Below are 15,360 nucleotides of genomic sequence, written 5' to 3'. Positions count from 1 at the left end.
AGAGAGAGACAGAGAGACAGAGAGAGAGGGAGGGAGAGAGAGAGACAGAGAGAGACACAGAGAGAGAGACAGAGACAGAGAGAGGGAGACAGAGAGACAGAGAGAGAGAGAGAGAGAGAGAGAGAGAGAGACAGAGAGAGAGAGAGAGACAGAGAGAGAGAGAGAGACAGAGAGAGAGAGGAAGGAAGGAAGGAAGGAAGGAAGGAAGGAAGGAAGGAAGGAAGGAAGGAAGGAAGGAAGGAAGGAAGGAAGGAAGGAAGGAAGGAAGGAAGGATGGAAGGAATCTAGCCAGTAAATCCCAAATTAAGTGGGCAGTTTCTGGCCATTAAAATTTACTTTCCTTTGGAGAGGAGAAGGAGAAGGTTAGGAGGGGGAAGGAGAAAGAAGATTAACTGAGTTACCTAACTAACTGGATACCCATTCAGGCAGCTGTCTACTCGCAGGTTGTGTTTGTCCTTTATTTTTGAAGAAAACCATGACATCAGGGAAATGATGATATAACTTGCAGTTGACTTTGATTTGGTTGAGGGAGGGTTGTACAAGGTCACCTATTCACTGAATGGTTGTTACCTCACTCTAAGTGAAAGGTCAAGTAGGGTCCTCTATGCTTTATTCAGTGATGGCATGGCAGTGAATAACTGATGTAATCATCATTCAGTAAAACATGGACCTCTGGGTGAGAATTGCAGACATGAAACTGGGATGTTGTTAAATGTGGGAAGATTGGGGTCACTCTCCTACAACACCTGGGACTTAACATCTGTCCTGAAGCAGGTAGGTGGCACAGTGGATAGAGGGCTAGGGAAATAGAAAATGATAAAATATGTCTAATAATAGCATCTACTTCCTTCAGTTGTTGTATCAAATGAGATAATATTTGTAAAACATTTAGAACAGTGTCTGGAACACAGTGGGTGTTTAATAAATGCTTGTTTCTTCCTTTTCTCTTTGCTGGGTCCCTCTCTGTCCCAAACCATCATATCCTTTCATTCCCTGACCAACCATTTCAATTCTCTGTATGTCTACACATATATACCCTAAGTAGGCTAGACTCAGGGGAGAAGTAAGCACACTCCTTTGTCCTCGCTGCCACTTAAAGATTCTCTCCTTATCCTAGATCATTCTTCCTTTGTGGTTTATTCCTAGAATTCATGTGGTTCTAGATCCAGTTGGCTATTCTAGGAAGATGAGTTCTGGTGATGTTTTTTTTTTTTTAGCAATTGGGGTTAAGTAACTTGCTCAAGGTTACAGGGCCAGGTATTTCTGGGTGTGGTGCTGAGTATCTGAGCCCGGATTTGATCCAGGTCATCCCAACACTGGAGCCAGTGCTCTTACTTGCTGAGCCACCTGGCCGATCCTAAGCAATTGGGGTTAAGTAACTTGCTCAAGGTTATACAGCCAGGTATTTCTGGGTGTGATGTTGAGTATCTGAGCCCGGGATTTGATCTCCAGGTCATCCCAACACTGGAGCCAGTGCTCTTACTCGCTGTGCTACCTGACCGCCCCTGGTGCTAAGTTTTATTAAAAGTTTTCCTTATAATGAGACATAGGTTCAGCCTCACTAATAGATTTTGACAAAAGAGTGACGCACATGATGCTACATAGATATATACATATCTCAGAAATGACCAGTTGCTAACTCCTGATTAAAAGGATATATTTCCTTTTATAAAGCCAAGCACAAGCACCTTTCCAGAAGAATGCTACTGTGAAGAGCTTTTAAGGTTCTGATTATATAATATAGTGAACACTCTATTCAATAACAAATCAGAGCAAAACATTCACAGTAAATCAAGGTACAGCATTCACAATGTTATAACTTATCACAGATAATCAAAATATAGCATTCACAACAACTTATCCCAGAAAATGGGCACATAGTGTCTATTACAGAGGTCACACAGTTTTGAATAAAGTATATTCATTTAGTCAGTCAATCACTTAGTAACTTAATCATTCAATCAACTCAATCATTCAATCATCCTTAAGGAGGTTTTCCTCCTAAAGGGTCACAAAATAACAATAGTCAAAGTTCTCCACTGGGGGCACACTAAATTACATTATCAGTCACTAGTCAGCACTCTCTTAAGGGGGAGTGTTAAATACACAGGCCATCCAACTCTCAGTCACAAATAAGTTACAATCTTTTCAGTGAATATACATTATCCAAATAAAGGCTTCTTTCAGTTTGACTCAGGGTAGTTTCTCAAATTCCCCTTCCATGGTTCCAGCTCCTACCTTGATTCAGCAAACTGTCACCTGCGTTCAAAGACAGACAGCTCCTAGTTCCTTGTCCAGCTCTCTGTGCTGCTCCTACTCCATGCTGAAGCTGACAATGTCCAGTCTACCTTAAATCCTTCACAGTCTCTGTTCCCAGGAAGTCAAGGCTTAACAAAGCCACAAACAGTTCATGCAAAGTACCAGTATCACAGTCATGCTTCCTCAGTCTTTAGCATCTCCTAGGAGAAGCTGGTAGTTCCCTAGTAGAAGCTCTAGCTAGTTCCCAGAATCAAAATCACTTCACCCAGGTTCCCAAAATCAAAATCATTCTCTCCACCCTGGCTTTTCCTCTTCAGCCTCCTCAGCAGCAGCTACTTTGACCTCCAAGTAGCTTATCCCAAGACGTTCTGACTCTCCCTTTCTGGGACTTTAACTTACATACAGTATTGTTCCTCCCTTTTCAGCCCCTTCCTGTTACATCAGTGACAGTAGTTCATACTTCTGTTTCTTTAACAGAGGCTTAATTTGAACTAGGTGCTAAGTAGCTCTTAGCTTTCCAATACAAAGGAATCTGTAAATTTCATTACCATTACACCTTTCCTATCTGATCTCTATTCCCTTAGTCAAAATGAATTCACAAATTTATTATCATTTTGTCATATGATCTCATGTGACCTTTATTCCTGATCTGTCTCTTTGTAAACATGGGTCATGTTTGTAGATTTTTAAGGGCAAAGCTATCATCACCACCTCAAAAAACTAAAAATGTGCTTTCTCCCATAAGTGATTTAATGCCTTCTCTTTTATATATGAAAGATAGCACACAGAGTGCTTAAGAAATGCATAGATTTACTAGATCTCCTAATTTATTTAAGTTGGTGTTTCCTCACATTTTACTGGACTGAAAAAAAAACCCTTAGCATTCAAGATTCTAATTATTTACTTGGAATTAACAGGATGAATTCCTCATAGGTTCAAAGAAAAGCTCGCCTCTACAGTTTTGTTTTTAAATAGTTGAACTTCACAATAGTACTATGATGTTTGTCCTGATCTATGATTTGATTGATGTTGAAAAGAGGTGTCAAACATTCCATATGCAGCTGATGTAGTCATCAGTTTTCCTTAGTACAGCAGGAACCACATTAAAATGCAATTGGGAAATACTTAACAAAATAAATAAAAACACAGCAAAACACATATAATATCAATTTGTGTTTTTCTGATTCAATATGTGTCACACAAGGATTCCACTTTCTATTTGGGTCTGACAACACTGGTGTAAAGCATTCAAAATGTAGAAATTTTTTCCAAAGATAGAAAGTAGTATTTCAAGTTAATTATTTAGGACAAAGAGAGGTCCAGTGACTTATCCGTGGTCACAAAGTCAGTGTCACAGGAAGGAATTGAATCCAGTTGTTGACCTTCTATCACATTATACTGCTTCTCAGACTTAATAGTTGTAAAATTCCTTGTTTTGCTTTTATTTGACCATGAAGCTCCCCTTGTCTCCCTCCTTTTATGTAGATTGCAAATGTTTGGAAGTAGAGAATATGAACAGATGATCTTCTATGAACCTTGAACAGAATTGAAAGAGCATATGAGTCTGTCTTGAAAGCCCCAGTGCTCCAATGTCCCTCCTCACATAAAAAGAGATTAGCTTTGAGCAACTGTGGGGCCTTCAAAGACTAAAAAGATAATTAGTGGAAGAGGAAAGAGACTGTGCATACCAAGGGGGAAATGTTATCAGATTCTCTTAGTTAACATCATTCAAACTGCTCAATCACTAACTTTAGAGTGAAAAAATCATCAAAGACTTTGAAGATCCTGAGATTTCTCATATATTAGTCTAGAGGAAAACTTAAAAGGAAAATCATTCTCTCCCTGTAGTTACACCTCCAGATTATATCCTGAAAAATACCAAGACCTTGAGAATGTATGCTTTGACATTTATTTTCAAAATACTCATAGATGAAATGAGTGAAATCCTGGTGTATTGGCCTAAATAACTTTTGTATTGTTATACAGGGTGTCCCCAACTTTTGTATTGTTATACAGTCCCTCCCTGGACTGCTGGGAGCTGTTCAATATCCAGCACTAAGCATGGTCAGAGATGTGAATAAAAATGGACAGGGCCATGTGGGTAGTTAAAGCAAGAACTTTGTTTATTGATTCTTAGGACAAGGTTTTTATAGAGCAATGAGACAAATGAACAGGACTCAAGTTTTCTTATCATTATATTAGTCCCTTATATCCTGGAAGTAGCACAGAATAGATAATTAGATAAGGATTTGCTATCTAGGTGACTTAAGTCTTAAACCTTTGTTCTAGTCATCAGGTACCTCCTAATGCAGCCACAATCATAAAGGGATACAATTGAGAGCAGACTTCAAAGCAAAAGCCACAATCATTAAAGGTATCAGGTTTAAGAGCTGACCACCCAGAGATATCTGAGTGCTGAATAAAATATCTTGGCTCTCAACACTGGACACAGAGGAAATCTTATTAACTATGCATATTTTCAAGAAATGAAATGAATGAAATTTTCAACATTTTATTTAATTAGCATGAATATTATCTATGACAATTTTGTATGGAATAAAAGCTTTCATTAGCTATTAGGGACTATTTTCCATATTAATGAGATTAATTCAATTTAACTAATTAATGAGATTCCCTGTGTGTCTCCTATGTCTTCCTATGAAATCTCATTTATGATAATAAAAGAAAATGTTGTTGAAAATTTCTTGAAAATATGTATAGTTAATGAGATTTCTTATGTGTCCAGACTTTAGGAATACCCTATATAACTTTTTGCAGTTTTTATGACTTATTTTTTACCAACACAATTAGATCCATGACTTCACAGAATACTTGGTAGACTTCTTTGTATTTCTCATAGTGGGTTAACAATAGTAATCACGATGATGAAGATCAGACAATGATCATTATATTATCATAAACAGCCAGCCATCATCATTTGTGTAGTATTGCTATACTATTTGCAAAAACTCTGTCAGGTAAATAGTGCACATGTTTTTATTATCTCCACTTTACAGATGAGGAAACTAATGTTCTTTAAGTTGCTTAGCCTTGCCACATATGAAAACGACTGTCCATTTAAGTCAGGGGTTGATGGAAATCATGTGTGGGGATCATAATAATCATAGAATGCTAGAGCTCAGAACTTAAAAGGATCTTAGATCATCAAATTGTGGAAAATAAAGCCCAGAACAAAGAAAGATTCCTTTAAGGATAGATAACTATTTTTGGTAGGTCCTTAAATGTGTATAAATTTTCTAAGTCAGAAAGCAGAACAGAATTCAAGATGGCTGAGCAAGCAAGGGATTTGTTTCCCATTAATCCAATCTTTCAACTTCAAATATCATATTTTCCATGAAAAGTTTATTTTTTGTCATTTTTTCAAAGGGAGAGGATTTTCAGGAAGACATTCTAGATAGCTAAAATATTAATGGGATATTATATGAATGTGTACATTTAATGATCTAACCTATAAACTTTGTATAATGGGGGTCCAATCTTTAGAGAATGCACAGATTTTCTCTTCTTTCTAAGTTATACAGAGAGATGATGTACAGTATTTCTTGCCAAATTTTTTAATGATTAATTTTCTTAATTAGTTAAAATCTACCCTCTTTTCTTTCCATCCCCTCCTCTTCCAACCAACCAAATTATAATGAAAGAAAAACAAAACCCCTGTTACAGACACGTGCCAGAAGGCCACAGTTAGATTCACACATGATGTAAGAGTCACCACTATAAAGGAGCATAGAATTTGAAATATGATATCCAAAAGGCAAAGGATATTGGCTTATAGTCATGAAAACATACCAATAAAACTGAGAATGACACTATGGGGCAGGGGAGAGAGGGAAGAATCTAATGCAATAGGAAACTTCCAAGCATTCCTGATGAAAAGAGCAGAGATGCAGAGACATTTTGAAGTATAAAGAAATGAAAAGAAACATTAAAAGGTAAACACTAGTGAAAAATATAAATAAGTAAACACAAATTTTCCATTTTCATTCAAATTTGGGGAGGTGACATGCTCCTATCTGAATCCTATTGTGTTCTGAGTTCATAGAAGGAACCAATTAAACAAAGCATGGGAGTAGCTGTTATATCTTGATGATTTTTAAGAAAAGAATGGAAAAAGGGGAAGAGGTACACTACATATAGAGAGAAGGTTAGGGAAACATAGGTAGGGAAAATTACCTCACATAATGAGAGTAAACTAGTAGACATTTATACAAATGAGGAGGAGAGGTGACAGACAATGCTTGACACTTGAACCTTATTTTCATATGAACTGGTCAAGAGAAGGAAGAATAAGCACATATAAAGTTGGTTACAGAAGTACATTTCACTCAACAGTGAAATAAGAAAGAAAAAGAAGAGAAGGGGGAAGGGACATTAGAAGCAAGGTAAATAAAGGACTGAGTTAGTACTAAGCAAAATAAATTCTGAAGATTTACAAAAATATTTAGAGTCCATGAGAAATTTTGTTTTGTTTGAGTCTTGTAATCAGGGATTGTGGTGCTATTGATTTTTTCCAAGTGGCTAGGGGCAGTAAGAGGGAATGAAGACTGACCTTTGTTTGGAAACAAAATAAAATTTAGAAAAATTTTAAAACACTGGAAGTAGGGACAATAATCAAGAGGGCATTTCAATAGTCCAGGTGAGAAGTAAGGATGTCTTGAAACTCAGTGATAGAATAGAATGGATGCAAATTTTATTTTGTAGGTAGAACAACAAGATTCAACAAATAATTGTAATTAAGGGAAGAGTCAAATATGACTAGGATATCACAAACATGGGAGATAGGAAACCTTAATAGAAATGGGAAATTTAAGGAGAGGCAGCTGGGGGGGGTGTACAGTGGATAGAATAATGACCCTGGATTCAGGAAGAGATAATTTGGAAGGTTAGAAAGTAAGGCTAGAGCAACAATAATTACCAAGGAAAACAAGTATAGGCGCAATAAGATTCAATCCATTAGAAAGGAGAATAAGATAAGAAGTTATGGCACATCATCAGAATAATGATTAGTTTGTGGTGGGACAATTGAGACCTATGATATGAACAAGTCTTATCAAACTTTATGTGACTTAGGTTGCATACATGGAAAAGCAGGGGAGTTAGGGTCAAGAATTGAGAAGCAAAGTATTTGGAAGTACCCTAAGATAAATAAGGGGATATCAAATTACAAGTGTAATTGTGTACAAGTATACAAATGTAAATTACAAGCTTGGGGAAGAGAAAAACTTTAAAATAGATGCTGAACTCTGAAAAATAGGTATGATCGCTTATGAGAAAATAAATAATAGCCAAAAGATGGAGTGAACCTCAAAGGAAAAGAGATTGCTTAGTAATAATGGTAGGGTGAGAATCTGAAGATAGTCCTGAGGAGAAAGAAGGATTTTACTGCTTCTCTGGATCCATTGTGATTGATGCATGTATAAAGGTACCTCAAATACTGGGGAGGATATAGGTCCACAAATCGAATGGGGCTAGCATGGATAAGTATCAAGGAGGAAGGAGTTATGGACAGGAAAAGGAAATTTGACCTAGGCAGCCTGTGACTAAACCATTGGAATTTGTTTGTTTGTTTTTCCAATTTATTTATTTTTAACATTCCTTTTAAAATGTTGGGTTCCAAATCCTCTCACTTCAGCTCCTCCCCCATTCACTGAGCAGATAAGCAATATGATACCTATTTAATTTTTTTTTCCATTTATAACATTTACTTTTATAAGGTTTTCAGTTCCATTTTTTTCTCTCTCCCTCCCTTCTCCCATTCCCAAGAAAGTAAGCAATCCAATATAGGCTATACATCTACAAGCATTAGACAAAATAGCTCCTAATTATTGTTTTAATTTCTACTTCATTGGGGTGAATTCACCCTGTTCATTTTTTATATTGGTAATTTAGTTTTCCTCTTCCTTCTTTAAAATCAAATTAAACAAAGATTTATCTATTTTATTGTTTTTTTCCCCTAAAACTAGCTTTCACTTTTATTTATTAGACAGTTTTATTACTTTTAATTCCATTAATCTCTCCTTAGAGTTTCAGAATTTCAAATTTGGTCTTTTATTGGGAATTTTTAATTTGTTCTTTTTCTTGCTTTTTTAGTTGCATGCCCAATTCATTGATCTCCTCTTTTTCTATTTTATTCATGTAAGGATTTAGAGATATGAAATTTCTCCTAAGAATTATTTACAACCTACATTTACATTTCTATGTATTACCAAAAAAAAAAAAAAGAAACCCAACAGGATAGAAAAAATAATTCATTTAAAATAGTTGTAAACAATATAAAATCTTGATATTTACCTACAAAGACAAACTCAGGGACTATAGGAATACAAATATAAGATATTTTTCAGATAAATAAAGATAGATCTCAGTAACTGGAGAAATATTAAGTACTCATGAATTGTTCATAAAAATAGCAATAAAATGTCATTAAAATGACATTTTTCCTTAAGTCAATTACATATTCCCTGTCATACAAATCAAACTACAAATAATAATTTATAGAGCTAGAAAAATAAAAACATTTGTCTGAAAGATAAAAGTATAAAGATCAAGTATATCAAGGGAATAAGTTTTTAAAAATGTAAAGGAAGATGACCTAGTAGTACTAGTTTTCACACTATATTATAAAGTGTTAATCATCAAAAAAAAACTGGTATTGTCTAAGAATTAGAGTGGTGGATCAGTTGAATAGATTATGTAAATGATTCATAATAGTAAATAACTATAATAATCTAGTATTTGAAGAATTCAAATATCCAAGCTTTGGAAACAAGAACCCAAAAATTGACATGCAATTTTTTTTTACATAAAATTTTTGACAAAATTTGCTATGCAAACTATAATGCATTTTGGCAGAAACTATGACAAAAGGCAGTGTTTCATACTGAATACCCAGATATATACAAAATAAGTTCATGATTTAGGCATAAATGCTGATAAAAGTAAATTAGGTGAGCAAAGAAAACTTGCCTGACAAATCAATGGATAAGGGACAGATTTATGACCAATCAAGAGATCAAGTGGTTCACTAGAGGTAAAATTGAAAATTTTGATTACATGAAGTTTAAAAATAATCTTTGCACAAATAAAATCAACATAGCCACAATTAAAAGAAAAACAGGGAAGCAGGGGAGTTTACATCAAATTTCTCTGATAAAAGCTTCATATCACAAATATTTTGGGATTTAAGTCAAAAGTATAAAAATGAATTGATAAATTGTCACAGAATCAACAGGCAGTTTTCAGAAGAAATCAAAGCTATTAAGTCACAGAAAATGCTCTTAATCATTATTGATTAAAGTAATAAAAATTAAAACAATTCTAATACCAACTATGATACTATCAGACTGGCTAATGTGATAGAAAAGAAAAATGACAAATTCTGGACTGCATATGGAAAAAATTTATGCACTATTGCACTATTGGTGGAATTTTGAACTGGTCCAACCACTCTGGAGAACAACTTGAAACTATGCCCAAAGGGCTAAAACCAAAACAAAATAAACAACCCCCCCACCCCCATGTATACCCTTTGACTCAGCAATAATACTATTCTTTCTCTATCCCAAAGACCTTAACCCACCTTTTTAGACTGTATTCAAAACATTTCTGCTTAATGCAAGAGCATTAAGCCCTCTAGGACTCTGGGTAACTTGACCTCAAAAGCCCTACAGGATTGTTTATCTTTTAACAACTTTAGCTTTGGCACTTCTATCAGGAGATATCACTCCATAATAGACTTTCTTTTTCAGCACTGTCCTCAATTGTCAATTACCTCATTAGCTATAGTCCTTTTGCGATAATTGCTTTCTTTCTACTTCTCATTCTCCTTTACCTACATCAGAGTCAGGAAGAGAAGCAATATTTTCATGAGTACATACTGCTGAGGCAAGGGAAGGGAGAAAGAGAAGAAGAGGAAAGAGGGGATGGGGGAAGTGAAGAGGGAAGGGAAAATAGAGGAATAACAAAAGCCACAACTATGACTTGTTATATGATTAGAAAACTCCCGTGACAAAGTTCTCATGGAACATTCTCATTGACACTTTCAGATCTTCCTTAAAAACTCGCATAACCGGGGTGGCCAGTTAGCACAGAGCACCGGCTCCAGTGTCGGGATGACCTGGGGATCAAATCTGGGCTCAGAAACTCAGCACCACACCCAGAAATAAATGGCCATGTAACCTTGAGCAAGTTATTTAACCCAGATTGCTTTAAAAAAAAATACTCGCATAACCCCTCCAGACTACAGACAAAGGCCTGTTGAATTGTAAGAAATGCAAGTTTCTTACAAACTTCTTAGCTGATACCCCTAAAAAGGGTTATTTCTTTTTAAACTTTCTTCAGTGGAGTTTGAGGTTACCACATCATTTACAAGAGTGAAAAGTTTTAACTCAAATTAAAGAGGAATATAAACTAATTCCTTTTGACCACATTACCTCAACCACAACAAAAACAAAATGAGATATAACATTGGGCATAGCTCATTCATTATATTCATTCATTTAACAAGCAATTATAATAATAACAATAACAGCAATTATATAGTGATTTAAGGTTTGAAAAGTGTCTCACAAGACCTATCTCATTTTATGCTCTCAATGACCCTGGCACATAGGTGCCATTATCAATTTCATTTTACAGAGGAAGAAACTAGGGTTTAACTGAAGTTAAACAACTTGCCCAGGTTAAGAAAGCTAGGAAGGGTAAGGCTGAATTTGAACTCGGGTTTTCCTGACTCCACGTCCAGCACTCTATTGACTGTATCACCTAAATATACATTTACAAATTTAATCAATAGTTGTGTATGAGATTATGCTGGTAAACACATCAAAAAACTAGACTCCCTCTAACTTCATATTTGTCTGAAAAAATGACATGCTTTTGTTCAAAGCAAAATATCAAGAGACAGATATGTTGCCATGGCAACTATTTTAAAACTACAAAAGAGAAAGACGATGTTTCAAAATGATAAGTTCATTGAAAAAAAACTTACAAGAACACATTTTAGAAATAGATATCCTGAAATTAGATTTTAAGGATATAAAATAGTTATCCTAGCTTCTAATAATAATAATAATTTTCTAATAATAACAATAACGATTGAATAGATCAGTGGAATTCAGATCTTACAACAAGATCTGAATTCAAATCAGAACTTCTAGGCTATGTGACCCTGGGCAAGTCACTTAATCTCTATTTGCCTCAATTTCCTCATCTGTAAAATAGGCATAATAATAGCATTTACCTTCCAAGATTGTTGTAAGGATCAAAAGAGTTAATAATTGTAAAGAACTTAGCACAATGCCCTGCATATGTTAAGCATTATATAAATGTTGGCTCTCTATATTTGCTAGCTATATACTTAGCCTCTCTCTGCCTCAGTTTCCTCAACTCTAAAATGGGGATTAAATAATAGCGCCTAATGCCTAGAGTCCTAAGGAAAAAAAAGGAGCACCATTATTTGGAAAAAAAACTTTGCAAACTTTTAAGTGTGATATAAAGCTATTTATTAGCATTTTTATAATAGTAATAATAATATCTGGCATTTGTATAGCATTTTGCCTTACATGTTATCTCACTTATTCTTCATAATAATCCTGAGTAGGTGCTATTATTCCAATTTTACAAATGAGGAATCTGAGGTTGAATTAAGTTACTTGTCCAATGTCATATAACTATTAAGTTTTTGAGGCAAGATTGGACCTCAGGTCTTCCTGACTTCAAGTCTAATACTCTATCTTCAATCTTATATTTCTCTCTGTTTCTCCCTCTGTCTTTCTCTGTCTTTGTCTCTGTCTCTGTCTCTCTCTGTCTCTGTCTCTCTCTCTGTCTCTCTCTCTCTCTCTCTCTATATATATATATATACACATACATATATATGTATATATATTATATATTTTTCATTTTCATAGAAATAAATTAAGCTTATTAATAGAAAGACTGGACTTTAAGCGTACCTTGAAGGGCCAAGTAGTCAATTGACTCAATGCATTTTTTAAAACAAAATCTTTAATGCAAAGAAAATAACAATAGTAGGATGTAACAATAATAGGATGAAAAAGTTTCAAAGTAAAACAACTTTTAATTATTTGTATTTAAATATATTTAAAATGCATAATAACATTATAGTAAATTATAATAAAATTGTTTTAAAATTTTATGTCAGCTGATGATCTTAGTCTATCTAGTCTTAAGGGATAAGGCATAATGCAGATTCAGAGCTGTAGAGTAATGATTAAACGGTTCTTAAAGATATTAGCAAGGTTATTTTATTAGTTGAACAAACTTACTAAAATGAGTGGAAAACTAAAAATTATAGATAATTTATATAAACATTAAATTATAAATTTGCCATAACCACAAACACTGAGTTGCATGCACTTCAGATAGGTTTGATCATATGCACAGATAAAATCACAGCTGCTTGTATGGAGTGAGTAGAGATACAGCAAAAGAGTTCTCTGTTATGACCAATTATCACCTGCCCTTCCTTGTCTCAGGGCAGATAGCTCCACACTTAATGAAAAGGCAAGCACTAAAATCGAGCTATTGCCTGAATAACACATCAGTCATTAGCCTATCAGTACCTTAGTGGAAGATAATTTATCAATTTCCCAGCAGTGTATCACAAGAGGAAGAGCACTGGACTGGACTGGGAATTTAAATGCTGAAATTCAGCTCCACCCCATACTCAGTATTTGTATTCCTTTAATCTCTAAAGACTTCAGGGTTCCCTTCTAAAAAGAATGAAGCATCATATTAAAAGATAATCCTTCTATTTTTTTTTTTTGGTGAAATTACACTCTTTGAAAGGGAAGGATGATTAAAACAAGTGTTTCTCCTTGTAGAAAGGGAGCAAGGACAAGAGCCAAAAGGTAGATAGCCTGGATTTCTGTCTATCCCCAATGATACGGCTACTGCTGTAGGAACATAAAGAGGTAAACTGCAGCATTTTGAAATGCTACAAAGATGTTATCTATATTTGTTAAATTAGATTAATTTGCATTAACAAATTTAAATTGCATAATCCAGATGCTAGTCTAAAAGCAACAAAAACAAAGAAATAATCCACCCCTTCCACCTTGCAAATACACTGTAACATTAATTCATTTAGTTACTTTTAGAAAAATCTGCAAAGCAGAGCAGCAATGCGTTTCTTGATGCATAATATAGAGTTACTCTGACAACACCATCCTGTGCTTAGTGGGGCAGGAAGCTTCTTGGCAGGATATTGTGAGAATGGTGCCTGAATTAAGCTCTAAACCATTTCAACCAGCAGAGGATACTTAGTGTGGGGGGGAAATAAGTATGAGTTCATTTTGTTTTTCAATGTGTCATACAGAATACTATGGAAGTTTTTAAATCTATTACAGACTGTGTGCAAATAAAAAAAAAGTTTACAAATTACAATTTGACTTTTAATAGATAGTAGAATCTGCACATATTCCCACCTTAGGCACCAAAAAATAAAAGAGAGGAAAACAAATTACAGAGTTGTGAATTTTGTTCTATGCTTTTTTTTTTAAGGTTGACCCTGTGATTTCATCTGATATAATGACAAGGGCCCAGTGAGGGATGTTTTTTAAAGGCTGAAGATCCACACTTTCTCTTAGAAGAGTGATCTGGAAGTTTATGTGATTTTTTTGAGGATCACATAAATAATAAGTGTCAGGTACAGGCCTGGAACCCAGGGTTTCCTCACTTCAAGGCCATCTCTCCATTCACCATGTCAGAATGACTCTCATTAATTACTATGAGCTTCTGAAAAGAAATTGTGCTTCCTGATGAATCATATTCTTGGTAAGAGAAGAGTGAAGACAGAGACAGAAACAGCAGAGAGAGATAGACAGAAAAAGGGAGATAGGGATGAAAAAGTATTGAAGAAAATTTTCATCTACTTCAAAACTTTGCTTAAGGCTACAGGGAGTTCTAGTCAAATATTCATTTTTTGTCTTATTATGGTAATATGATATGAAAGCATAGAGATATTCCTTGCTGGAGATGATGCAGGAGACTAGAAATCATCTCACCAATAGAGACCATAAAAAGAAAAGTACTGGAGATAATGTCTGGTTCGCACATCTATCTATGGTATTCTATATCAACAGATCAGGCAGAACATGTAAGTGAAACAAGACCGGGTTTAATGGGAAGAGTATAGCAAAATAAATAATCAGGGAAAAAATCCACTAATAGAATAATGTTCATATGCACAAAATACACAAATGGGTATTATTTCCACACACATTAGTAGATGAGAGAATAAATTAACAGAAAAATCATGGGTCAAGATTGAAAGGGGATTGAGTCTAAGTTCCATCTCTCTTAAACTAAAGTATGGGCTGGGAATGCAAATGCCAGAAGTCTAGCCCCACCGCTGCTACTTAACATTTGTGAGGTCATGCTCCATATCTAGAACATTCTTCCTGCTTGCTTAGTTGTTCATGGGGCCATCTCCGACAGTCTCTTCCCCTGGGATTTTGTGATTTAAGTCCTTGACTCCATACCGCCTTCTGCTGTTTGATTCTATCTTTCTGCACCACTTTGCCTTGGATTTTAGGCTTCAAAAGTAGCTGAGGCTCCACCTGTTCCTGGTCCCAATCATCCCTTCTGCTGCCTAAGAGAAGAATTATTTTTTTTTTAGTGTGAAACCATTTAATCCACAAGCCTCAGGCTAGTCAAAACATCTTCATTTCTGTCCTTGGACAGCCCTACATTTCCTGACCAGATGATACATCAAAGGACAACTCAAAAAACTATAAAATATCTTTTGCTTGCCTTTTTCTACAGATATTTCCAACCGGTAATCCTAGCTGAATCAGGGCAAGGGAATTTATTTACCTCTTCCCTGCCCCAGGGCATTAGCCCTGTGGAGGGTCTAGGTTTTGAACTGTGAAAACATTAAAACAGTAAGAACCCTGACATGGTAGCAAAAAGTACTTTTATTCAGAGGAATAAGTCCAGCTATTAAGCACCAAAGTAAGCCTAGGGAAAGACAGGTTCTTTTAAGCTTCAATTACTATCTATCCAATAAAGTTTTGTATATATAGTTCTACTAGACAGATTCATACAGGAATTACCACT

The sequence above is a fragment of the Petaurus breviceps genome, unplaced genomic scaffold, assembly GCF_028583685.1.
Source record: "Petaurus breviceps papuanus isolate PSGF00001 unplaced genomic scaffold, PetGlider_PUasm1.0 90895, whole genome shotgun sequence".
In the NCBI taxonomy this organism is placed as follows: domain Eukaryota; kingdom Metazoa; phylum Chordata; class Mammalia; order Diprotodontia; family Petauridae; genus Petaurus; species Petaurus breviceps.
Note: the sequence above shows the minus strand (reverse complement) of the source record.